The sequence below is a fragment of the Equus caballus genome, chromosome 23, assembly GCF_041296265.1.
Source record: "Equus caballus isolate H_3958 breed thoroughbred chromosome 23, TB-T2T, whole genome shotgun sequence".
Taxonomy (NCBI): domain Eukaryota; kingdom Metazoa; phylum Chordata; class Mammalia; order Perissodactyla; family Equidae; genus Equus; species Equus caballus.
In genome coordinates this window covers 8,167,932-8,193,534 of record NC_091706.1, presented here as the reverse complement: position 1 = coordinate 8,193,534, position 25,603 = coordinate 8,167,932, and positions in this window count along the sequence as shown.

Sequence of the window (25,603 nt, the reverse complement as noted above, 5' to 3'; positions counted from 1 at the left end):
TTCCTTCATGCCCGACAGATGATTCCGGAGTGTTCGCCAAGTGGTTCTGGCATAGCGGGCAGGTGATTATGGCGTGTCCAGTGGTGGTTCTGAGGAGTGGAGAAGGTGGTTCCAGCATACTCGGCAGGTGGTACCGGCATGTCCGGAACATGGTTCTGGCAAGTCTGAGAGGTGGTTCCAGCATGCCCGACAGGTGATTCCGGAGTGTCCGGGATGTGGTTTTGGCACCTCTGAGAGGTGGTTCCGGCATGCCCGAAAGGTGATTCCGGACTGTCCGCCGAGTGGTTCTGGCGTACCTGGCAGGTGATTTTGGCGTGTCCGGCAGGGGTTTCTTGCGAGTCGAGCAGGTGGCTCAGGCATGCGCAGCAGGTGCTTCCGGCGTGTCCGGCACGTTGTTCTGGTGTGTCTGAGAGCTGGTTCTGGCATGTCCGGCAGACGATTCCGGAGTGTCCACCAAGTGGTTCTCGCATACCCGGCAGGTGATTATGGCGTGTCAGGTAGGTGGTTCCGGTGAGTCGAGCAGGTTGTTCCGGCGTGCTCGGCAGGTGGTTCAGGCGGGTCTGGCAGGTGGTTTCGGTCTGTTCGGGGTGTGGTTCCGGCATCTCAGGCACATGGTGCTGGCACGTCTGAGAGATGGTTCCGGCCGGCCCTACAGGTGTTTCTGGAGGGTCCGCCAAGTGGTTCTGGCATAGCTGGCAGGTGATGTTGGCGTGACCGGCAGGTGGTTCCAGCAAGCCCGGCAGGTGATTCCGAAGTGTTCACCAATTGGTTGTGTGGTAGCCGGCAGGTGATTGTGGCGTGTCCTGCAGGTGGCTCTGGTGAGTCGAGCAGGTGGTTCCGGCAAGCTCGGCAGGTGGTTCTGTCAGGTTGGGCAGGTGTTTTCAGTCTGTCCATGACGTGGTTCTGTCATGCCCGCAAGGTGATTCTGGAGTGTCCACCAAGTGGTTTGGGCATAGCCGACATATGATTTTGGCCTGTCACGCAGGTGGTTCCCGCATGTCCAGCAGGTGGTTCCGGCGAGCTCGGCAGGTGCTTCCGGTCTCTCCGGCACGTGGTTGTGCCACGTCTGAGAGATGGTTCCAGCATGCCCGGCAGGTGATTCCGGAGTCTCCGACATGTGGTTCTGGAACCTCTGAGAGGTGGTTCCAGCATGCCTGGCAGGTGATTCCAGAGTGTCTGCCGAGTGGTTTGGTGTAGCCGGCAGGTTATTTTGGCGTGTCCGGCTGCTGGTTCTGGCGAGTCAAGCAGGTGGTGCCGGCGTGTCCGGCAGGTGGATCCGGTCTGTCCTGGAGGTGGTTCCGGAGTGTCTGCCGAGTGGTTCCGGCGTAGCCAGCAGGTGTTTCTGGTGTGTCCGGCAGGTGGCACTGGAGAGTCAAGCAGGTGCTTCCAGCGTGCTCGGCAGGTGCTTCCGGTGCCATTGACATGTGGTTCTGGCATGTCTGAGAGGTGGTTCCGGCATGCCTGGCAGGTGATTCTGGAGTGATCGCCAAGTGGTTCTGGTGTAGTCGGCAGGTGATTTTGCATGTCCGGCAGTGGTTCCTGCGAGTCGAGCCGGTGGATCCGGCGTGTCCGGCAGGGGATTCCGGTCTCTCCTGGAGGTGTTTCCAGAGCGTCTGCCGAGTGCTTCTGGCGTACCCGGCAGGTGATTTTGGCGTGTCCGGCAGGGGGTTCTGGCGAGTCGAGCAGGTGGTTCCTGTGTGCTCGGCAGGTCCTTCCGGTGTCATTGGCATGTGGTTCTGGCATTTCTGAGAGGTGGTTCCGGCATGCCTGGCAGGTGATTCCGGAGTGTTCGCCAAGTGCTTCTGGCATAGCCGGCAGGTGATTTTGGAGTGTCAGGTAGGTGGTTCCGGCGAGTGGAGCAGGTGGTTCCAGCGTGCTTTGCAGGTGGTTCAGGCGGTCTGGCAGGTGGTTTCGGTCTGTTTGGGGTGTGGTTCCGGCATCTCAGGCACATGGTTCTGGCACGTCTGAGAGGTGGTTGCGGCCGGCCCGGCAGGTGTTTCTGGAGTGTCCGCCAAGTGTTTCTGGCGTAGCTGGCAGGTGATGTTTGCGTGACCGGCAGGTGGTTCCAGCCATCCCGGCAGGTGATTCCGACGTGTTCACCAACTGGTTGTGGCGTAGCCGGCAGGTGATTTTGGCATGTCCGGCATGTGGTTCTGGGGAGTCGTGCAGGTGGTTCCGGTATGCCCGGCAGGTGATTACGGAGTGTCCGCCAAGTGATTCTGGCGTAGCCGGCAGGTTTCTTTGGCGTGTCCAGCAGGTGGTTCTTTGGAGTGGATCATGAACTTCAGGCATTTTCGGGAGGTGCTTACGCCATGTCCGGCATGTGTTTGTGGCACCTCTGAGAGGTGGTTCCAGCATGCGCGGCAGGTGATTACGGAGTGTCCGCCAAGTTGTTCTGGTGTAGCTGGCAGGTGATGTTGGCGTGACCGGCAGGTGGTTCCGGAAATCTCAGCAGGCGGTTCAGTCAAGTTTGGTAGGTGTTTGCAGTCTGTCCATGACGTGGTTCTGGCATCTGTGCAAGGTGATTCTGGAGTGTCCACCAAGGGGTTTGGGCTTAGCCGGCATATGATTTTGGCTTGTCACGCAGGTGGTTCCGTCATGTCCAGCAGGTGGTTCCGGCGAGTTTGGCAGGTGCTTCCGGTCTCTCCGGCACGTGGCTGCGGCACATTTGAGAGATGGTTCCGGCATGCCCAGCAGGTGATCCCGTCGTCTCCGGCATGTGGTTCTGGCACCTCTGAGAGGTGGTTCTGGCATGCCCGGCAGGTGATTCCGGAGTGTCTGCCGAGTGGTTGTGGCGTAGCCGGCAGGTGATTTTGGCGTGTCCGGCAGGTGGTGCTGGTGAGTCAAGCAGGTGGTGCCGGTGTGTCCGGCAGGTGGTTCCGGTCTGTCCTGGAGGTGGTTACGGAGTGTCTGCTGAGTGGTTCTGGCGTAGCAGGCAGGTGTTTCTGGTGTGTCCGGCAGGTGGCTCTGGTGAGTCGAGCAGGTGGTTCCGGCATGCTCGGCAGGTGGTTCAGGCAGGTCTGGCAGGTGGTTTCCATTTGTTGGGGTGTGCTTCAGGCATCTCAGGCACATGGTTCTGGAACGTCTGAGAGGTGCTTCCGCCCGGCCCAACAGGTGTTTCCGCAGTGTCCGCCAAGTGGTTCTGGCGTAGCTGACAGGTGATTTTGCATGTCCAGCGGTGGTTCCGGCGAGTCGAGCTGGTGGTTCCGGCGTGTCCAGCAGGTGGTTCCAGTGTGTCCGGCAGGTTGTTCTGGGGTGTCCGGCACGAGGTTCTGGCACGTCTGAGAGGTTGTGTCGGCATGCCCTTCGTGTGATTCCGGCATGTCCGCCAAGTGGTTCTGGTGTAGCGGGCAGGTGATTTTGGCGTGTCCGGCAGGTTGCTCCGGCGAGTGTTTCCTGTGGTTCCGGTCTGTCCGGGAGATGGTTCCGGCCTGGCCCTCACGTGCTTCTGGCACTTCTGAGAGGTTGTGCTCGCATGCCCAGCAGGTGATCCTGGAGTGTCCGCCAAGTGGTTCTGGCATACCCGGCAGGTGATTTTGGCGTGTCCGGCAGGGGGTTCTGGCGAGTCGAGCAGGTCGTTCCGGCATGCTCGGCAGGTCCTTCCAGTGTCATTGGGATGTGGTTCTGGCATGTCTGAGAGGTGGTTCCGGCATGCCCGGCAGGTGATTCCGGAGTGTTCGCCAAGTGGTTCTGGCATAGCCGACAGGTTATTTTGGCGTGTCAGGTAGGTGGTTCCGGCGAGTCGAGCAGGTGGTCCCGGCGTGCTCGGCAGGTGGTTCAGGCGGGTGTGGCAGATGGTTTCGGTCTGTTCATGGTTTGGTTCCGGCATCTCAGGCACATGGTTCTGGCACATCTGAGACGTGGTTCCGGCCGGCCCGACAGGTGTTTCTGGAGTGTCCGCCAAGTGGTTCTGCCGTAGCTGGCAGGTGATGTTGGGGTGACCGGCAGGTTGTTCCAGCAAGCCCGGCAGTTGATTCCGAATTGTTCACCAACTGGTTGTGGCATAGCCGGCAGGAGATTTTGGCGTGTCCGTCAGGCGGTTCTGTGGAGTGGAGCAGGAACTTCAGGCATTCTCGGCAGGTGCTTCCGCCGTCTCTGGCATGTGTTTGTGGTACCTCTCAGAGGTGGTTCCACCATGCCCAGCAGGTGTTTCCGGAGTGTCCGACAAGTGGTTGTGGCGTAGCCGGCTGGTGATTTTGGCGTGTCCGGCACGTGGTTCTGCCGAGTCAAGCAGGTGGTCCTGGCGTGTCCAGTAGGTGGTTCCTGTATGTCCTGGAGTTGGTTGCGGAGTGCTCCACAGGTCCTTCCGGTGTCATTGGCATGTGGTTCTGGCATGTCTGAGAGGTGGTTCCAGCGTGTCTGGCATGTGCTTCTGGTAAGTCTCAGAGGTGGTTCTGGCATGCCCGGCCAGTGATCCTGGAGATTCCTCCAAGTGATTCTGTCATAACCAGCAGGTGATTTTGGCATGTTCGGCTGGGGGTTCCAGCCTGGTCGGCAGGTGTTTCAGGCATGTCCGGCATTTGGTTCCGGCACGTCTGAAACATGGTTCCAGCATGCCCACCAGGTGATCCCGGAGAGTCCGACAAGTGGTTCTGGCGTAGCTGGCAGGTGATTTTGGCGTGTCCGGTAGGTGCTTCTGGCGAGTGAAGCTGGTGATTCTGGCATGCTCGGCTGGTGGTTCAGTCGGGTCCGGCAGGTCATTTCTGTCTCTCCGTGAGGTGGTTCTGGCGTGTCTGGTACGTGGTTGCGGCACATCTGAGAGTTGGCTCCGCCATGCCCAGCAGGTGATTGCAGAGAGTCTGCCAAGTGGTACTGGCGTGGCCGGCATGTGATTTGGGCGTGTCTGGCAGGTGGTTCTGGGGAGTGGATCAGGTGCTTCCGGTGTACTAGGCATGTGGTTCTGGCCTTTCTGGCACATGATTCTGGCACGTTTGAGACGTTGTGCCGGCATGCCCTTCACGTGATTCCGGCTTGTCCCCCAAGTGGTTCTGGTGTAGCGGGCAGGTGATTTTGGCATGTCTGGCAGTTGTTTCTGTCGAGTCGAGCAGGTGGCTCCAGCATGCTCGGCAGGTGCTTGCGGCGTCTCCGGCACGTGGTTCTGGTGTGTCTGAGAGCTGGTTCCCGCATGTCCGGCAGATGATTCCCGAGTGTAGGCCAAGTGGTTCTGGCATACCCGGCAGGTGATTTTGGCGTGTCAGGTCGGTGGTTCCGGCGAGTCGATCAGGTCATTCCGGTGTGCTCGGCAGGTGGTACAGGTGGGTCTGGCAGGTGGTTTCCGTCTCTTCGGGGTGTGGTTCCGGCATCTCATGCACATGGTTCTGGCTCGTCTGAGATGTTATTCCGGCCGGCCCGACAGGTGTTTCCGCAGTGTCCGCCAAGAGGTTCTGGCATAGTTGGCAGATGATTTTGGCGTGTCCGTCAGGTGGGACCGGTGAATCAAGCAGGTGGTTCCGGCGAGTGTTTCCTGTGGTTCCGGTCTGTCCGGGAGATGGTTCCAGCCTGTCCAGCACGTGCTTCTGGGACTTCTGAGAGGTTGTGCTGGCATGCCCGGCAGGTGATACTGGAGTGTCCGCCAAGTGGTTCTGGCATAGCCGGCACGTGATTTTGGCGTGTCCTGCAGGCGGTTCTGTGGAGTGGATCAGGTGGTTCTGGCATACTCGGCAGGTGGTACCGGCGTGTCCAGAACATGTCTCTGGCAAGTCTGAGAGGTGGTTCCGGCGTGACCAACAGGTGATTCCGGAGTGTGCACCACGTGGTTCTGGCCTACCCAGCAGGTGATTTTGGCCTGTCCAGCAGGTGTTTCTTGCGAGTCGAGCAGGTGGCTCAGGCCTGCTCAGCAGGTGCTTCCGGCGTCTACGGCACGTGGTCCTGGTGTGTCTGAGAGCTGGTTCTGGCATGACCGGCAGATGATTCTGAGTGTCCAACAAGTGGTTCTGGCATAGCCGGCAGGTGATTTTGGCGTGTCAGGCAGGTGGTTCCGGTGAGTCGAGCAGGTGGTTCCGGCGTTCTCGGCAGGTGTTTCAGGCGGGTCTGGCAGGTGGTTTCGGTCTGTTCGGGGTGTGGTTCTGGCATCTCAGGCACATGGTTCTGGCACGTCTGAGAGGTGGTTCCGGCCGGCACAATAGGTGTTTCTGGAGTGTCCGCCAAGTGGTTCTGGTGTCACCGGCAGGTTATTTTGGTGTGTCCAGTAGGTCTTTCCTGCTTTTTGGGCTCGTGGCTCTGGCTTGTAAGACAGGTGCTTGTGGCATTTCTGGCCCCCATTCTTACATACTCCTTAGCTGGTTTCAGTGTTTCTGACACCTGTTTGCAGCATATCCAACAGGTGTTTACAATGTGTCTGGCATGTCGTTGTGCTGTGTTTGGAATCTGGTTCTGTCATGTCATTGTGTGCGGCTGGCATGTTGAAGAGATGGCTCTGCAGTGTCAGAATCGTTGTTCCACTGTGTCCAGCAGGTGGTTACAGGTGGTTCTGGCATGCAACGTGGATGCTTCTGGTATGCCTGTTGGGTCATACTGGCATGAATGTGTGGCCCTTTGAGAGTGTGCAGAGGGTGTTTTTGGCATGTCTCCCCAGGTTTTCTGGCACATAAGGGGCATGATTCCTTTTTATACATCAGGTGAGTTTGTTTTCAGCTTCCTAAAGAGATGGAAGAAAGATGGTCTGTCGCTCGTGGCCCCTTGAGGAGTGGAGCCAATGCATTGTGCATTTCACGTCTAGAGCAATGGAGGGCATGGCTGAGAGCCAAGGGAGCTTTCTGCCATTGATGCTTTCTGATACCCTTCAGGGGTGGTGCCACTGCCTTGTGCCTCCTACCTCTAGAGGAATGGAGGGCATGACCGAGAGTAAAGGGACTTTCTGACATTGCTGGTTTCTGACACTGCCCCAACCATTGCACAAGGGCGGTTGGTTAAAAGCCTATTGTCTGTCTCCTCCTCAGCATGTGGAAGCACAATCATCCAGGCCTCGTCCCTATTGCTCAACCGGAAGATGTAGGCATTTCCTCTGAGCTGGGTTGGCAAGGTGGAATAGCGGCAGAAGCAGAAGTCCTTAGCGGTGAGTTAAGCGCTGGGAATAAATGGCGTTTGAGCAGCCTTTGTATGAGAGTTTCCTGGTATGATGTAACAGGACAGTGGAAAGCGAGTTGTTCATCAGCTTCCTAAAGAATTGGAGGCAAGACAGTTTATGGCTTGTTTCCCATTGAAGGTTGGAGGCAGTGCTTTGTGCCTTCCACCTGCAGAGCAATGGATGGAATGGCTTAGACCAAGGGGGCTTTCTGCCATAGGTGCTTTCTGATACCCTTCAGGGGTGGTGCCAGTGCCTTGTGCCTCCTGCCTCTAGAGGAATGGAGGGCAGGGCCCAGAGTAGGGCCTTTCTGACATTGGTGCTTTCTCACATGCCCCCAACCATTGCTCAAGGGCCGTTGGTTAAAAGCTTATTGTCTGTCTCCTCAGCATGTGGAACCACAATCATCCAGGCCTCGTCCCCATTGCTCAAGGGGAAGATGTAGGCATTTCGTCTGAGCCAGTTTGGCAAGGTGGAAATTTGGCAGAATCAGATGTGGCAGATTGGTGATTTAAGGGCTGAAAAGACACAAAGTTAAGTTGTCTTTGTATGAGATGCTCCCAGGATGCTGTAAGAGCACTGTGGAATGCGAGTGCTTTCCCAGCTTCCTAAAGAGCTGGAAGCAAGACAGTTTATGGCTTGTGTTAAATTGAAGGATGGAGGCAGTGCTTTGTGCCTTCCACCTCTAGAGCAACGGAGGGCACGGCTGTGATCAAAGGGCCCTTTCTGACATAGGTGCATTCCGACACTCTCTCCACCAGTGCACAATGGTGGTACGAAAAAGGTGTACACTCTATCACCTCCTAAGCAGGTGGACGCGCAATCATTTGGGACTCAGCCCAATTGCTTCAGGGGAAGATGTAGGCATTTCGTCTGAGCCAGGTTGGCAAGGTGGAATTGCGGCAAAAGCAGAAGTCCTATAGCGGCGAGTTAAGGGCTGGGAAGAAATGGCGTTTGAGCTGCCTTTGTATGAGAGTTTCCTCGTATGCTGTACAGCACTTTGGAAAGCGAGTTCTTTCTCAGCTTCCTAAAGAGCTGGAGGCAAGACAGTTTATGGCTTGTCTCCCATTGAAGGATGGAGGCAGTGCTTTGCGCCTTCCACCTGTACAGCAATGGTGGGCACGGCTGAGAGTAAAGGGGTCTTTCTGCCATTGGTGCTTTCTGACACTCTCCCAACCATTGCACTTGGTGGTTAGTTAAAAGCCTATTGTCTCTCTCCTCCTCAGCATGTGGAACCACAATCATCCGGGCCTTGTCACCATTGCTCAAGAGGAAGATGTAGGCATTTCGTCTGTGCCGGGTTGGCAAGGTGGAAATGCACAGGATGCAAATGCGAGTGAAGTGCTGAAAAGAAATAGCCTTCTTCCTCCTTTGTGTGAGATTTTCCCTGAATGCTGTAAGAGCACTGTGGAAAGGGAGTTTTTTCTCAGCTTCCTAAAGAGCTGGAAGCAGGGCAAGATGTGGTTTGTCTCCCATTGAGGGGTGGATCCAGAGCCAGTGCCTTGTGCCTTCCACCTCTAGAGCAAAGGAGGGCACGGCTGAGAGGAAAGGTGCCTTTCTAACATAGCTGCTTACCGACACTCTCTCCAGCAGTGCACAATGATGGTTGGAAAAAGGCGTGCAGTCTATCGCCTCCTAAGCACGTGGACGCTCAATCATATGGGACTCAGACCAGTTGCTTCAGGGGAAGACGATTCAGGCATTTCGTCTGAGCCGGGTTGGCAAGGTGGAATTGCCGCAGAAGCAGAAGTCCTAAAGCTGCGAGTTAAGGGCTGGGAAAAAATGGTGTTTCAGCTGCCGTTGTATGAGATGTTGCCAGGACACAGAAAGACCACTGGTGAAAGCGAGTTCTTTCTCAGCTTCCTAAAGAGATGGAAGGAAGATGGTCTGTGGCTTATGGCCCCGTGTGTGTGGAGCAAGTGCATTGTGCATTCCACGTCTACAGCAATGCTGGGCACGGCTGAGAGCAAAGGGGTCTTTCTGACATAGCTGCTTTCCGACACTCTGTCCACCAGTGCACAATGGTGTTTGGAAAAAGGCATACAGTCTATCGTTTGCTAAGCAGGTGGACGCTCAATCATTGGGGACTCAGCCCAGTTGCTTCAAGGGAAGATGTAGGCATTTCGTCTCAGCCTGGTTGGCAAGATGGAATTGCGGCAGAAGCAGAAGTCCTAAAGCGGCGAGTTAATTGCTGGGAAGAAAGGGCGTTTCATCTGCGTTTGTATGAGAATTTCCCCATATCCTGTAACAGCACTGTGGAAAGCGAGTTCTTTCTCAGCTTCCTAAAGAGCTGGAAGCAAGACAGTTTATGGCTTGTCTCCCATTGAAGGATGGAGTCAGTGATTTATGCCTTCCAGCTCTAGAGCAATGGAGGGCACGGCTGACAGCAAAGGGGTCTTTCTGACATAGCTGCTTTCCGACACTATATCCAGCAGTGCACAATGGTGGTTGGAAAAAGGCGTGCAGTCTATCGCCTCCTAAAAACTTGGATGCTCAATCATTTGGGAATCAGCCCAGTTGCTTCAGGGGAAGGTGTAGGCATTTCGTCTGAGCCCGGTTGGCAAGGTGGAATTGCGGCGGACGCAGAAGTCCTAAAGCTGCGAGTTAAGGGCTGGGACAAAATGGCGTTTGAGCTGCCTTTGTATGAGAGGTTCCTGGTATGCTGTAACAGGACTGTGGAAAGCGAGTTGTTCATCAGCTTCCTAAAGAGCTGGAGGCAAGACAGTTTATGGCTTGTCTCCCATTGAAGGATGGAGGCAGTGCTTTGTGCCTTTCACCTGCAGAGCAATGGAGGGCAGGGCTGAGAGCAAAGGGGGCTTTCTGCCATAGGTGCTTTCTGATGCCCTTCAGGGGTGGTGCCAGTGCATTGTGCTTTGTACCTCTAGAGGAATGGAGGGCACGGCCGACAGTAAAGGGCCTTTCTGATGTTGGTGCTTTCTGACTCTCCCCCAACCATTGCTCAAGAGCGGTTGGTTAAAAGCCTATTGTCTGCTCCTGCTAAGCATGTGGAAGCACAATCATCTGGGCATCATCTCCATTGCTGAAAGGGAAGCTGTAGGCATTTCGTCTGAGCCGGGTTGGCAAGGTGGAAATCTGGCAGAAGCTGAAGTTCCAAATCGGCGAGCTAAGCGCTGAAAAGAAATGGCATATCAGCTGCCTTTGTATGAGATCTTGCCAGGACACAGAAAGAGCAGTGTTGAAAGCGATTTCTTTCTAGGATTCCTAAACAGATGGAAGCAAGACGGTCTGTGGCTTGTCGCCTCTTGAGGGGTGGAGCCAGTGCATTGTGCATTCCACGTCTGCAGCAATAGAGGGCACGGCTGCAAGCAAAGGGGTCTTTCTGACACTCTCTCCACCAGTGCACAATGGTGGTTGGAAAAAGGCGTACAGTCTATAGCCTCCTAAGCACGTGGACGCTCAATCATTGGGACAGAGCCCAATTGCTTCAGGGGAAGATGTAGTGATTTCGTCTGAGCCGGGTTGACAAGGTGGAATTGCGGCAGACGCAGAAGTCCTAACGTGGCGAGTTAAGTGCTGGGAAGAAATGGCGTTTGAGCTGCCTTTGTATGAGAGTTTTCTCGTATGCTATAACGTCACTGTGGAAAGCGAGTTCTTTCTCAGCTTCCTAGAGAGCTGGAAGCAAGACATTTTATGGCTTGTCTCCCATTGAAGGATGGAGACAGTGCTTTGTGCCTTCCACCTCTAGAGCAATGGAGGGCACGGCTGAGAGTAAATTAAAGGGGTCTTTCTGCCATTGGTGCTTTCTGACACTCTCCCAACCATTGCACTTGGTGGTTAGTTAAAAGCCTATTGTCTGTCTCCACTTCAGCATGTGGAACCACAATCATCCGGGCCTGGTCCCCATTGCTCAAGGGGATGATGTAGGCATTTCGTCTGAGCGGGGTTGGCAAGGTGGAATTGTGGCAGAAGCAGAAGCTCTAAAGTGGCGAGATAAGGTCTGGCAAGAAAGGCCGTTTGACCTTCATTTCTATGACAGTTTCCCCGTAGGTTTTTCCCGATAGCCGAGCAGGTGTTTCTGGCATTCTCAGCAGGAGGTTCGGGCATGTCCGGCAGGTGGTTCCAGTCTGTCCAGGATGTGGTTCTGGCGTGTCTGGCAAGTGGTTCTGGTACGTCTCAGAGGTGGTTCCGGCATGCCCGGCTGGTGATCCCGGAGAGTCCACCAAGTGATTCTGGCATAACCGGCAGGTGATTTTGGCATGTTCGGTTGGTGGTTCCAACCTGCTCGGCAGGTGGTTCAGGCAGGTCCAGCAGGTGGTTCCTGTATGTCCGGGAGGTGGTTCCGGCGTGTCCGGCAATTGGTTCTGGCACGTCTGAGACATGGTTCTGGCATGCCCGCCAGGTGATCCCGGAGATTCCGACAAGTGGTTCTGGCCTAGCAGGCAGGTGATTTTGGCGTGTCCGGTAGGTGGTTCTGGCAAGTAGAGCAGGTGGTTCTGGCATGCTCGGCAGGTGGTTCAGGCGTGGCCGGCAGGTGGTTCCAGTCTTTCCAGTACGTGTTTCCAGCTTGTCTGGCACGTGGTTCTGGTACGTCTGAGTGGTGGTTCCGCCATGGCTGGCAGGTGATTCTGGACTGTCCCCCAGGTGGTTCTGGCATAGCCAGCAGTTGATATTGGCCTGTCCGGCAGGTGGTTCCAGCGAGTCGAGCAGGTGGCTGTGGGGTGTTCGGCAGGTGGTTCCGGTGTGTCTGGCAGGTGGTTCCGTTCTGTCTGATAGGTCGTTCCGGCATGTCCGGCATGTGCTTCTGGCACGTCTGAGAGGTGGTTCTGACATGCCAGGCAGGTGATTCCGGAGTGTCGGGTAAGTGGTTCTGGTGTAGCCGGCACTTCATTTTGGCGTGTCCGGCAGGTGGTTCTGGCGAGTCGAGCAGGTGGCTCAGGCGTGCTCGGAAAGGTGGTTCCGGCATGTCTTGCAGGTGGTTCCGGTCTGTCTGGTAGGTGTTTCCGGCGTGTCCGGCACGTGCTTCCGGCACGTCTGAGAGGCGGTTCCGGCATGCACGGCACATGATTCCGGAGTGTCCGCTAGGTGGTTCTGGCATACCCGGCAGGTGATTTTGGCGTGTCTGGCAGGTGGTTCAGGCGAGTTGAGCAGGTGGTTCCGACGTGCTCGGCAGGTGCTTCCGGCATCTCCGGCACTTGTTTCTGGCGCATCTGACATGTGGTTCCAGCATGCCCAAAAGGTGATTCTGGTCTGTCCGGGAGGTGGTACCGGCGTCTACGGCATGTGGTTGTGTTACGTCTCAGTGGCGGTTGCGCATGCCCAACAGGTGATTCCGGACTGTCCACCACATGGTTCTGGCACGTCTGAGAGGTGGTTCCAGCATGCCCCACAGGTGATTTTGCAGTCTCCCGCAAGTTGTTCTGGCGTAGTCGGCCGGTGATTTTGGCGTGTCTGGCAGGTGATTTTGGCGTGTCCAGCAGGTGGTTCCGGTGTGCTCGGCAGGTGGTTCAGGCAGGTCCCGTAGGTGGTTCTTGTCTGTCCGGGAGGTGGTTCCAGCATGTCCGGCACGTGGTTCCAGCACGTCTGACAGGTGGTTCTGGCATGTCTGGCAGGTGATTCCGGATTGTCCACCAAGTCGTTCTGGCGTAGCCGGCATGTGATTTTCGCGTGTCCCACAGGTGGTTCCAACGATTCGAGCAGGTGCTTCCGGCTAGCTCGGCAGGTGCTTCTGACTTCTCCAGTACTTGATTTTGGCACATTTGAGAGTTGGGTCCGGCATTCCCAGCAGGTGATTCCGGAAAGTCTGGCTAGTGGTTCTGGCATAGCCAGCAGGTGATTTTTGCGTGTGCGGCGGTGGGTCCTGCGAGTCGAGCAGGTGGTTCCTGCATGCTCTGCAGGTGGTTCCGGCGTGTCCGTCACGTCGTTGTCGCATATCTGAGAGGTGGTTCTGCCATGCCCGGCATGTGATTTCGGAGTGTCTGCCGAGTGGTTGTGGTGTAGCCGGCAGGTGATTCTGACATGTCCAGAAGGTGGTTCTGCGGAGTGGATCAGGTGGTTCTGGCATCCTCGGCAGGTGGTTCTGGCGAGTCCAGTACATGGTTCTGACAGGACTGAGAGGTGGATCCGGCATGCCCGGCGGGTGATCCCGGAGAGTCCGCCAAGTGGTTCTGGCGTACCCCGCAGGTGTTTCTGGTGTGTCCGGCAGGTGGCTCTGGTGAGTTGAGCAGCTGGTTCCGGAGTGCACGGCAGGTGGTTCAGGTGGGTCTGGCAGGTGGTTTCGGTCTGTGCGGGGTGTGGTTCCGGCATCTCAAGGACATGGTGCTGGCACGTCTGAGGGTGGTTCCGGCCGGCCCAACAGGTGTTTCTGGAGTGTCCACCAAGTGGTTCTGGCGTAGCTGGCAGGTGATGTTGGCGCGACCGGCAGGTGGTTCCAGCAGCCCGACAGGTGATTCCGAATTGTTCACCAACTGGTTGTGGCATAGCCGGCAGTTGATTTTGGCATGTCCAGCAGGTAGTTCTGGGGAGTGGATCAGGTGGTTCCGGCGTGCTCGGCAGGTAGTTGTGGCACCTCTGAGAGGTGGTTCCAGCATGCCCGGCAGGTGATTCCGGAGTGTCCGACAAGTGGATGTGGTGGAGCCGGCTGGTGATTTTGGCGTGTCTGGCAGGTGGTTCAGGCAAGTCAAGCAGGTGGTCCCGGCGTGTCCGGCAGGTGGTTCCGGTCTGTCCTGGAGGTGGTTCCAGAGTGTCTGCCGAGTGGTTCTGGCGTATCCGAAAGGTGATTTTCGCGTGTCCAGCAGGTGGTTCTGGGGAGTCGATCAGGAGGTCCTGGCATACTCGGCAGGTGGTTCCGGTCTGTCCGGCACATGGTTCTGGCACGTCTGAGAGTTGGTTCCAGCATGCCCGGCAGGTGATCCCGGAGAGTCCTCCAAGTGGTTCTGGCGTACCCCACAGGTGTTTCTGGTGTGTCTGGCAGGTGGCTCTGGTGAGTCGAGCAGGTGCTTCCGGTGTGCTCGGCAGGTGGTTCAGGCAGGTCCGGCAGGTGTTTGAAGTCTGTCCATGATGAGGTTCCGGCATGCCCGCAAGGTGATTCTGGAGTGTCCAACAAGTGGTTTTGGCGTAGCAGGCATATGATTTTGGCCTGTCAGGCAGGTGGTTCCAGCATGGCCAGCAGGTGGTTCCGGCGAGCTCGGCAGGTGCTTCCGGTCTCTCCGGCATGTGGTTCTGGCACCTCTGAGAGGTGGTTCCGCCATGCCCGGCACGTGATTTTGGCATGTCTGGCAGGTGTTTCTGGCGAGTCGAGCAGGTGGTTCTGGCGTGCTCGGCAGGTGGTTAAGGCAGCTCCGGCAGGTGTTTAGAGTCTGTCCATGACGAGGTTCCGGCATGACCGCAAGGTGATTCTGGAGTGTCCAATAAGTGGTTTTGGCATAGCCTGCATATGATTTTGGCCTGTCAGGCAGGTGGTTCCGGCATGGCCAGCAGGTGGTTCCGGCGAGCTCGGCAGGTGCTTCCGGTCTCCCCGGCACATGGGTGTGGCACATCTGAGAGATGGTTCCGGCATGCCTGGCAGGTGATTCCGGAGTCTGTGGCATGTGGTTCTGGCACCTATGAGAGGTGGTTCCGGCATGCCCGGAAGGTGATTCCGGAGTGTCTGCCGAGTGGTTCTGGCGTAGCCGGCAGGTGATTTTTGCGTGTGCAGCAGGTGGTTCTGGGGAGTGGATCAGGTGGTTCCGGAATATTCGGCAGGTGGTACCGGCGTGTCCGGAATATGGTTCTGGCAAGTCTGAGAGGTGGTTCCGTCATGCCCGGCAGGTGATTCCAGAGTGTATGTCATGTGGTTCTGGCACCTCTGAGAGGTGGTTCTGCAATGCCTGGCATGTGATTCCGGAGTGTCTGCCGAGTGGTTCTGGCGTAGCCGGCAGGTGATTTTGGCGTGTCCTGCAGGTGGTTCAGGCGACTTCAGCAGGTGGTTCCGACGTGCTCGGCAGGTGCTTCCGGCGTCTCTGGCACGTGCTTCTGGCACTTCTGAGAGGTGGTTCCGGTCTTACGGGGAGGGTGATCCGGTGTCTCCGGGACGTTGTTCCGGCACGTCTGAGAGGTGGTTCTATGATGGCCGGCAGGTGATTCCAGAGAGTCCACCAAGTGGTTTTGGCGTAGCCGGAAGGTGATTTTGGCATGTCCGGCAGGTGGTTGAGACGAGTCGAGCAGGTGGCTCCGGCATGCCCGACAGGTGATACTGGAGTGTCTGCCACATGGTTCTGGTGTACCCGGCTGGTGATTTTTGCATGTCCGACAGGTGTTTCTTGCTAGTCGTGCAGGTGGCTCAGGCATGCTCAGCTGGTGCTTCCGGCGTCTCTGGCACGTGGTTCTGGTGTGTCTGAGAGCTGGTTCTGGCATGTCCGGCAAATGATTCCGGACTGTCCACCAAGTGGTTCTGGTAGACCTGGCAGGTGATTTTGGCGTGTCAGGGAGGTGGTTCCGGCTAGTTGAGCAGGTGGATCAGGCGTGCTCACCAGGGGGTTCAGGCGGGTCTGGCAGGTGGTTTCGGTCTGTTCGGGGAGTGGTCCTGGCATCTCAGGCACATGGTTCTGAACACGTCTGAGAGGTGGTTCCGGCCGGCCCGACAGGTGTTTCCGGAGTGTCCGCCAAGTGGTTCTGGCGTAGCTGAAAGGTGATGTTGGCGTGACCGGCAGGTGGTTCCAGCCAGCCCGGCAGGTGATTCCGGAGTGTCTGCCAAGTGGTTCTGGCGTAGCCGGAAGGTGATTTTGGCGTGTCCAGCAGGTGGTTCCGGCGAGCTCGGCAGGTGGTACCGGCGTGTCCGGAACATGGTGCTGGCACGTCTGAGAGATGGTTCCGGCATGCCTGGCAGGTGATTCCGGAGTGTCCGGCATGTGGTTCTGGCACCTCTGAGAGGTGGTTCCGGCATGCCCGGCAGGTGATTCCAGAGTGTTCGCCAAGTGGTTCTGGCGTAGCCGGCAGGTGATTTTGCATGTCCGGCGGTGGTTCCGGCGAGTCGAGCCGGTGGTTCCGGCATGTCCGGCAGGTGATTCCGGAGTGTCCGGCATGTGATTCTGGCACCACTGAGAGGTTGTTCTGGCATGCCGGGCAGGTGATACCGGAGTGTCCGGCATTTGGTTCTGGCACCTCTGAGAGGTGGTTCCGGGATGCCTGGCATGTGATTCCGGAGAGTCTGCCGAGTGGTTCTGGCGTGTCCAGCAGGTGTTTCCGGTCTGTCTGGCAGGTGGTTCTGGCGTGTCCGGCACGAGGTTCTGGCACGTCTGAGAGTTGGTTCCGGCATGCCCGACAGGTGATTCCGGAGTGTCCGCCACGTGGTTCTGGCGTAGCTGAAAGGTGATGTTGGCGTGACCGGCAGGTGGTTCCAGCCAGCCCGGCAGGTGATTCCGGAGTGTCTGCCAAGTGGTTCTGGCGTAGCCGGAAGGTGATTTTGGCGTGTCCAGCAGGTGGTTCCGGCGAGCTCGGCAGGTGGTACCGGCGTGTCCGGAACATGGTGCTGGCACGTCTGAGAGATGGTTCCGGCATGCCTGGCAGGTGATTCCGGAGTGTCCGGCATGTGGTTCTGGCACCTCTGAGAGGTGGTTCCGGCATGCCCGGCAGGTGATTCCAGAGTGTTCGCCAAGTGGTTCTGGCGTAGCCGGCAGGTGATTTTGCATGTCCGGCGGTGGTTCCGGCGAGTCGAGCCGGTGGTTCCGGCATGTCCGGCAGGTGATTCCGGAGTGTCCGGCATGTGATTCTGGCACCACTGAGAGGTTGTTCTGGCATGCCGGGCAGGTGATACCGGAGTGTCCGGCATTTGGTTCTGGCACCTCTGAGAGGTGGTTCCGGGATGCCTGGCATGTGATTCCGGAGAGTCTGCCGAGTGGTTCTGGCGTGTCCAGCAGGTGTTTCCGGTCTGTCTGGCAGGTGGTTCTGGCGTGTCCGGCACGAGGTTCTGGCACGTCTGAGAGTTGGTTCCGGCATGCCCGACAGGTGATTCCCGAGTGTCCGCCACGTGGTTCTGGCGTACCCGGCAGGTGATTTTGGCATGTCTGGCAGGTGTTTCTTGCAAGTCGAGCATGTGGCTCAGGCATGATCAGCAGGTGCTTCCGGCTTGTCCGTAAGGTGGTTCTGGTGTGCCTGAGAGCTGGTTCTGGCATGTCCGGCAGATGATTCCGGAGTGTCCACCAAGTGGTTGTGGCATACCCGGCAGGTGATTTTAGCGTGTCAGGTAGGTGGTTCCAGCGAGTCGAGTAGGTGGTTCCGGCGTGCTCGGCAGGTGGTTAAGGCGGGTCTGGCAGGTGGATTCGGTCGGTTCGGGGTGTGGTTCCGGCATCTCAGGCACATGGTTCTGGCATGTCTGATAGGTGGTTCCGGCCGGCCCGACAGGTGTTTCCATGGTGTCCGCCAAGTGGTTCAGGAATAGCTGGCAGGTGGTGTTGGCGTGACCGGCAGGTGGTTCCAGCCAGCCCGGCAGGTGATTCCGAAGAGTTCACCAAATGGTTGTGGCTTAGCCGGCAGGTGATTTTGGCGTGTCCAGCAGGTGGTTTTGGCGAGTCGAGCAGGTGGTTCTGACGTGCTCGGCAGGTGCTTCCGGTGTCATTGGCATGTGGTTCCGGCATGTCTGAGAGGTGGTTCCGCCATGCCCGGCAGGTGATTCCGGAGTGTTTCCCAAGTGGTTCTGGCATAGCCGGCAGGTGATTTTGCATGTCCGGCAATGGTTCCGGCGAGTCGAGCCGGTGGTTCCGGCATGTCCGGCAGGTGGTTCCGGCATGCCCGGCAGGTGATTCCGGAGTGTCCGGCATGTGGTTCTGGCACCTCTGAGAGGTGGTTCCGGCATGCCCGGCAGGTGATACCGGAGTCTCCGCCATTTGTTTCTGGCACCTCTGGGAGGTGGTTCCGGCATGCCCGGCAGGTGATACCGGAGTCTCCGCCATTTGTTTCTGGCACCTCTGAGAGTTAGTTCCGGCATGCCCGGCAGGTGATTCCGGAGTGTCCGGCATGTGGTTCTGGCATCTCTGAGAGGTGGTTCCGGCATGCCCGGCAGGTGATACAGGAGTGTCCGGCATTTGGTTCTGGCACCTCTGAGAGGTGGTTCCGGAATGCCTGGCATGTGATTCTGGAGTGTCTGCCGAGTGGTTCTGGCGTAGCCGGCAGGTGATTTTGGCGTGTCCAGCAGGTGGTTCCGGCGAGCTCGACAGGTGGTTCCGGCATGTCCGGAACATGGTTCTGTCACGTCTGGGAGATGGTTCCGGCATGCCCGGCAGGTTATTCCGGAGTGTCCGGCATGTGGTCCTGGCACCTCCGAGAGGTGGTTCCGGCATGCCCGGCAGGTGGTTCCGGAGTGTCTGCCGAGTGGTTCTGGCGTAACCGGCAGGTGATTCTCGCGTGTCCAGCAGGTGGTTCTGGGGAGTGGATCAGGTGCTTCCGGCATACTCGGCAGGTGGTACGGGCTTGTCCGGAACATGGTTCTGGCAAGTCTGAGAGGTGGTTCCGTCATGACCGACAGGTGATTCCGGAGTGTTCGCCAAGCGGTTCTGGCGTAGCCGGCAGGTCATTTTGCATGTCCGGCGGTGGTTCCGGCGAGTCGAGCCGGTGGTTCCAGCGTAGCCGGCAGTTGATTTTGGCGTGTCCACTAGGTGGTTCTGGGGAGTGGATCAGCTGGTTCCGGCATACTCGGCAGGCGGTACCGGGGTGTCCAGAACATGGTTCTGGCAAGTCTGAGAGGTGGTTCCGGCACGCCCGACAGGTGATTCCGGAGCGTCCGCCAAGTGTTTCTGGCGTACCCGGCATGTGATTTTGGCATGTCCGACAGATGTTTCTTGCGAGTCGAGCATGTGGCTGAGGCATGCTCAGCTGGTGCTTCCGGCATCTCTGGCACGTGGTTCTGGTGTGTCTGAGAGCTGGTTCTGGCATGTCCGGCAGATGATTCCACAGTGTCCACCAAGTGGTTCTGGTATACCTGGCAGGTGATTTTGGCGTGTCAGGAAGGTGGTTCCGGCTAGTTGACAGGTGTATCAGGCGTGCTCGGCAGGTGGTTCAGGCGGGTCTGGCAGGTGGTTTCGGTCTGTTCGGCATGTGGTTCTGGCACCTCTGAGAGGTGGTTCCGGCATGCCCGGCAGGTGGTTCCAGAGTGTCTGACGAGTGGTTCTGGCGTAGCCGGCAGGTGATTCTGGCGTATCCAGCAGGTGGTTCTGGGGAATGGATCAGGTCGGTCCGGCATACTCGGCAGGTGGTACCGGCGTGTCCGGAACTTGGTTCTGGCAAGTCTGAGAGGTGGTTCCGGCATGCCCGACAGGTGATTCCGGAGTGTTCGCCAAGTGGTTCTGGCGTAGCCGGCAGGTCATTTTGCATGTCCGGCGGTGGTTCTGGCGAGTCGAGCCGGTGGTTCCGGCGTGTCCAGCAGGTGGTTACGGCATGCCCGGCAGGTGATTCCGGAGTGTCTGCCAAGTGGTTCTGCCGTAGCCGGCAGTTGATTTTGGCGTGTCCACTAGGTGGTTCTGGGGAGTGGATCAGGTGGTTCTGGGTGCTCGGCAGGTGCTTCCGGTGTCATTGGCATGTGGTTCCGGCATGTCTGAGAGGTGGTTCCGCCATGCCCGGCAGGTGATTCCGGAGTGTTCGCCAAGTGGTTCTGGCGTATCCGGCAGGTGATTTAGCATGTCCGGCAATGGTTCCGGCGAGTCGAGCCGGTGGTTCCGGCATGTCCGGCAGGTGATTCCGGCATGTCCAGCAGGTGGTTCCGGCATGCCCGGCAGGTGATTCCAGAGAGTCCGGCATGTGGTTCCGGCATGCCCGGCAGGTGATTCCGGAGTGTCCAGCATGTGGTTCTGGCACCTCTGAGAGGTGGTTCCGGCATGCCCGGCAGGTGATAATTGAGTGTCCGGCATTTGTTTCTGGCACCTCTGAGAGGTGGTTCCGGAATGCCTGGCGTGTGATTCCGGAGTGTGTGCCGAGTGGTTCTGGTGTAGCCGGCAGTTGATTTTCGCGTGTCCACTAGGTGATTCTGGGGAGTGGATCAGCTGGTTCCGGCATACTCGGCAGGTGGTACCGGCGTGTCCAGAACATGGTTCTGGCAAGTCTGAGAGGTGGTTCCGGCACGCCCGACAGGTGATTCCGGAGCGTCCGCCAAGTGTTTCTGGCGTACCCGGCAGGTGATTTTGGCATGTCCGACAGCTGTTTCTTGCGAGTCGAGCAGGTGGCTCAGGCATGCTCAGCTGGTGCTTCCGGCGTCTCTGGCACGTGGTTCTGGTGTGTCTGAGAGCTGGTTCAGGCATGTCAGGCAGATGATTCCGGAGTGTCCACCAAGTGGTTCTGGTATACCAGGCAGGTGATTTTGGCATGTCAGGAAGGTGGTTCCGGCTAGTTGAGCAGGTGGATCAGGCGTGCTCGCCAGGGGGTTCAGGCGGGTCTGGCAGGTGGTTTCGGTCTTTTCGGGTTGTGGTTCCGGCATCTCAGGCACATGGTTCTGGCACGTCTGAGAGGTGGTTGCGGCCGGCCCGACAGGTGTTTCCGGAGTGTCCGCCAAGTGGTTCTGGCGTAGCTGAAAGGTGATGTTGGCGTGACCCGCAGGTGGTTCCAGCCAGCCCAGCAGGTGATTCCGGAGTGTCTGCCGCGTGGTTCTGGCGTAGCCGGCAGGTGATTTTGGCATGTCCGGCAAGTGGTTCTGGGGAGTGGATCAGGAACTTCCGGCATTCTCGGCAGGTGCTTCCGCCGTATCCGGCATGTGGTTGTGGCACCTCTGAGAGGTGGTTCCAGCATGCCCGGCTGGTGATTCCGGAGAGTGCGACAAGTGGTTGTGGCGTAGCAGGCTGGTGATTCTGGCGTGTCCGGCAGGTGGTTCTGGCGAGTCAAGCAGATGGTCCCGGCGTGTCCGGCAGATGGTTCCGGCGTGTCCGGCACAAGGTTCTGGCACGTCTGAGAGGTGGTTCCGGCATGCCCGGCAGGTGATCCCGGATAGTCCTCCAAGTGGTTCTGGCATACCCCGCAGGTGTTTCTGGTGTGTCCCGCAGGTGGCTCTGGTGAGTCGAGCAGGTGGTTCCGGCGTGCTCGGCAGGTGGTTCCGGCAGGTCCGGCAGGTGTTTGCCGTCTGTCCATGACGTGGTTCCAGCATGCCTGCAAGGTGATTCTGGAGTGTCCACCAAGTGGTTTTGGCGTATCCGGCGTATGATTTTGGCCTGTAAGGCAGGTGGTTCCGGAGAGCTCGGCAGGTGCTTCCGGTCTCTCCGGCACGTGGTTGTGGCACGTATAAGAGATGGTTCCGGCATGCAAGGCAGCTGATTCCGGAGTCTCCGGCATGTGGTTCTGGCACCTCTGAGAGGTGGTTCCCGCATGCCCGGCAGGTGATTCCGGAGTGTTCGCCAAGTGGTTCTGGCGTAGCCGGCAGGTGATTTTGCATGTCCGGCAATGGTTCCGGCGAGTCGAGCCGGTGGTTCCGGCATGTCCGGCAGGTGATTCCGGCATGTCCAGCAGGTGGTTCCGGCATGCCCGGTAGGTGATTCCGGAGTGTCCGGCATGTGGTTCTGGCACCTCTGAGTGGTTGTTCTGGCATGCCAGGCAGGTGATACCGGAGTGTCCGGCATTTGGTTCTGGCACCTCTGAGAGGTGGTTCCGGGATGCCTGGCATGTGATTCCGGAGTGTCTGCCGAGTGGTTCTGGCGTGTGCAGCAGGTGTTTCCGGTCTGTCCGGCAGGTGCTTCTGGCGTGACCGGCACGAGGTTCTGGCACGTCTGAGAGTTGGTTCCGGCATGCCCGACAGGTGATTCCGGAGTGTCCGCCACGTGGTTCTGGCGTACCCGGCAGGTGATTTTGGCGTGTCCGGCAGGGGTTTCTTGCAAGTCGAGCATATGGCTCAGGCATGATCAGCAGGTGCTTCCGGCCTGTCCGGCACGTGGTTCTGGTGTGTCTGAGAGCTGGTTCTGGCATGTATGGCAGCTGATTCCGGAGTGTCCACCAAGTGGTTGTGGCACACCCGGCAGGTGATTTTAGCGTGTCAGGTAGGTGGTTCCAGCGAGTCGAGTAGGTGGTTCCGGCATGCCCGGCAGGTGATACCGGAGTGTCCGGCATTTGGTTCTGGCACCTCTGAGAGGTGGTTCCGGAATGCCTGGCATGTGATTCCGGAGTGTCTGCCGAGTGGTTCTGGCGTAGCCGGCAGTTGATTTTGGCGTGTCCACTAGGTGGTTCTGGGGAGTGGATCAGCTGGTTCCGGCATACTCGGCAGGTGGTACCGGCGTGTCCAGAACATGGTTCTGGCAAGTCTGAGAGGTGGTTCCGGCACGCCCGACAGGTGATTCCGGAGCGTCCGCCAAGTGTTTCTGGCGTACCCGGCAGGTGATTTTCGCCTGTCCGACAGGTGTATCTTGCGAGTCGAGCAGGTGGCTGAGGCATGCTCAGCTGGTGCTTCCGGCGTCTCTGGCATGTGGTTCTGGTGTGTCTGAGAGCTGGTTCTGGCATCTCCGGCAGATGATTCCGGAGTGTCCACCAAGTGGTTCTTGTATACCTGGCAGGTGATGTTGGCGTGTCAGGAAGTTGGTTCTGGCTAGTTGAGCAGGTGGATCAGGCGTGCTCGCCAGGGGGTTCAGGCGGGTCTGGCAGGTGGTTTCGGTCTGTTCGGGGAGTGGTTCCGGCATCTCAGGCACATGGTTCTGGCACGTCTGAGAGGTGGTTGCGGCAGGCCCGACAGGTGTTTCCATGGTGTCCGCCAAGTGGTTCTGGCATAGCTGGCAAGTGATGTTGGCGTCACCAGCAGGTGCTTCCACCAAGCCCGGCAGGTGATTCCGAAGAGTTCACCAAATGGTTGTGGCTTAGCCGGCAGGTGATTTGGGCATGTCCAGCATGTGGTTTTGGTGAGTCGAGCAGGTGGTTCTGGCGTGCTTGGCAGGTGCTTCCGGTGTCATTGGCATGTGGTTCCGGCATGTCTGAGAGGTGTTTCCGGCATGCCTGGCAGGTGGTTCCGGAGAGTCTGCCGAGTGGTTCTGGCGTAGCCGGCAGGTGATTTTGGCGTGTCCTGCAGGTGGTTCAGGCGACTTCAGCAGGTGGTTCCGACGTGCTCGGCAGGTGCTTCCGGCGTCTCTGGCACGTGCTTCTGGCACTTCTGAGAGGTGGTTCCAGTCTTACGGGGAGGGTGATCCGGTGTCTCCGGGACGTTGTTCCGGCACGTCTGAGAGGTGGTTCTATGATGGCCGGCAGGTGATTCCAGAGAGTCCACCAAGTGGTTTTGGCGTAGCCGGAAGGTGATTTTGGCATGTCCGGCAGGTGGTTGAGACGAGTCGAGCAGGTGGCTCCGGCATGCCCGACAGGTGATACTGGAGTGTCTGCCACATGGTTCTGGTGTACCCGGCTGGTGATTTTTGCATGTCCGACAGGTGTTTCTTGCTAGTCGTGCAGGTGGCTCAGGCATGCTCAGCTGGTGCTTCCGGCGTCTCTGGCACGTGGTTCTGGTGTGTCTGAGAGCTGGTTCTGGCATGTCCGGCAAATGATTCCGGACTGTCCACCAAGTGGTTCTGGTAGACCTGGCAGGTGATTTTGGCGTGTCAGGGAGGTGGTTCCGGCTAGTTGAGCAGGTGGATCAGGCGTGCTCACCAGGGGGTTCAGGCGGGTCTGGCAGGTGGTTTCGGTCTGTTCGGGGAGTGGTCCTGGCATCTCAGGCACATGGTTCTGAACACGTCTGAGAGGTGGTTCCGGCCGGCCCGACAGGTGTTTCCGGAGTGTCCGCCAAGTGGTTCTGGCGTAGCTGAAAGGTGATGTTGGCGTGACCGGCAGGTGGTTCCAGCCAGCCCGGCAGGTGATTCCGGAGTGTCTGCCAAGTGGTTCTGGCGTAGCCGGAAGGTGATTTTGGCGTGTCCAGCAGGTGGTTCCGGCGAGCTCGGCAGGTGGTACCGGCGTGTCCGGAACATGGTGCTGGCACGTCTGAGAGATGGTTCCGGCATGCCTGGCAGGTGATTCCGGAGTGTCCGGCATGTGGTTCTGGCACCTCTGAGAGGTGGTTCCGGCATGCCCGGCAGGTGATTCCAGAGTGTTCGCCAAGTGGTTCTGGCGTAGCCGGCAGGTGATTTTGCATGTCCGGCGGTGGTTCCGGCGAGTCGAGCCGGTGGTTCCGGCATGTCCGGCAGGTGATTCCGGAGTGTCCGGCATGTGATTCTGGCACCACTGAGAGGTTGTTCTGGCATGCCGGGCAGGTGATACCGGAGTGTCCGGCATTTGGTTCTGGCACCTCTGAGAGGTGGTTCCGGGATGCCTGGCATGTGATTCCGGAGAGTCTGCCGAGTGGTTCTGGCGTGTCCAGCAGGTGTTTCCGGTCTGTCTGGCAGGTGGTTCTGGCGTGTCCGGCACGAGGTTCTGGCACGTCTGAGAGTTGGTTCCGGCATGCCCGACAGGTGATTCCGGAGTGTCCGCCACGTGGTTCTGGCGTAGCTGAAAGGTGATGTTGGCGTGACCGGCAGGTGGTTCCAGCCAGCCCGGCAGGTGATTCCGGAGTGTCTGCCAAGTGGTTCTGGCGTAGCCGGAAGGTGATTTTGGCGTGTCCAGCAGGTGGTTCCGGCGAGCTCGGCAGGTGGTACCGGCGTGTCCGGAACATGGTGCTGGCACGTCTGAGAGATGGTTCCGGCATGCCTGGCAGGTGATTCCGGAGTGTCCGGCATGTGGTTCTGGCACCTCTGAGAGGTGGTTCCGGCATGCCCGGCAGGTGATTCCAGAGTGTTCGCCAAGTGGTTCTGGCGTAGCCGGCAGGTGATTTTGCATGTCCGGCGGTGGTTCCGGCGAGTCGAGCCGGTGGTTCCGGCATGTCCGGCAGGTGATTCCGGAGTGTCCGGCATGTGATTCTGGCACCACTGAGAGGTTGTTCTGGCATGCCGGGCAGGTGATACCGGAGTGTCCGGCATTTGGTTCTGGCACCTCTGAGAGGTGGTTCCGGGATGCCTGGCATGTGATTCCGGAGAGTCTGCCGAGTGGTTCTGGCGTGTCCAGCAGGTGTTTCCGGTCTGTCTGGCAGGTGGTTCTGGCGTGTCCGGCACGAGGTTCTGGCACGTCTGAGAGTTGGTTCCGGCATGCCCGACAGGTGATTCCCGAGTGTCCGCCACGTGGTTCTGGCGTACCCGGCAGGTGATTTTGGCATGTCTGGCAGGTGTTTCTTGCAAGTCGAGCATGTGGCTCAGGCATGATCAGCAGGTGCTTCCGGCTTGTCCGTAAGGTGGTTCTGGTGTGCCTGAGAGCTGGTTCTGGCATGTCCGGCAGATGATTCCGGAGTGTCCACCAAGTGGTTGTGGCATACCCGGCAGGTGATTTTAGCGTGTCAGGTAGGTGGTTCCAGCGAGTCGAGTAGGTGGTTCCGGCGTGCTCGGCAGGTGGTTAAGGCGGGTCTGGCAGGTGGATTCGGTCGGTTCGGGGTGTGGTTCCGGCATCTCAGGCACATGGTTCTGGCATGTCTGATAGGTGGTTCCGGCCGGCCCGACAGGTGTTTCCATGGTGTCCGCCAAGTGGTTCAGGAATAGCTGGCAGGTGGTGTTGGCGTGACCGGCAGGTGGTTCCAGCCAGCCCGGCAGGTGATTCCGAAGAGTTCACCAAATGGTTGTGGCTTAGCCGGCAGGTGATTTTGGC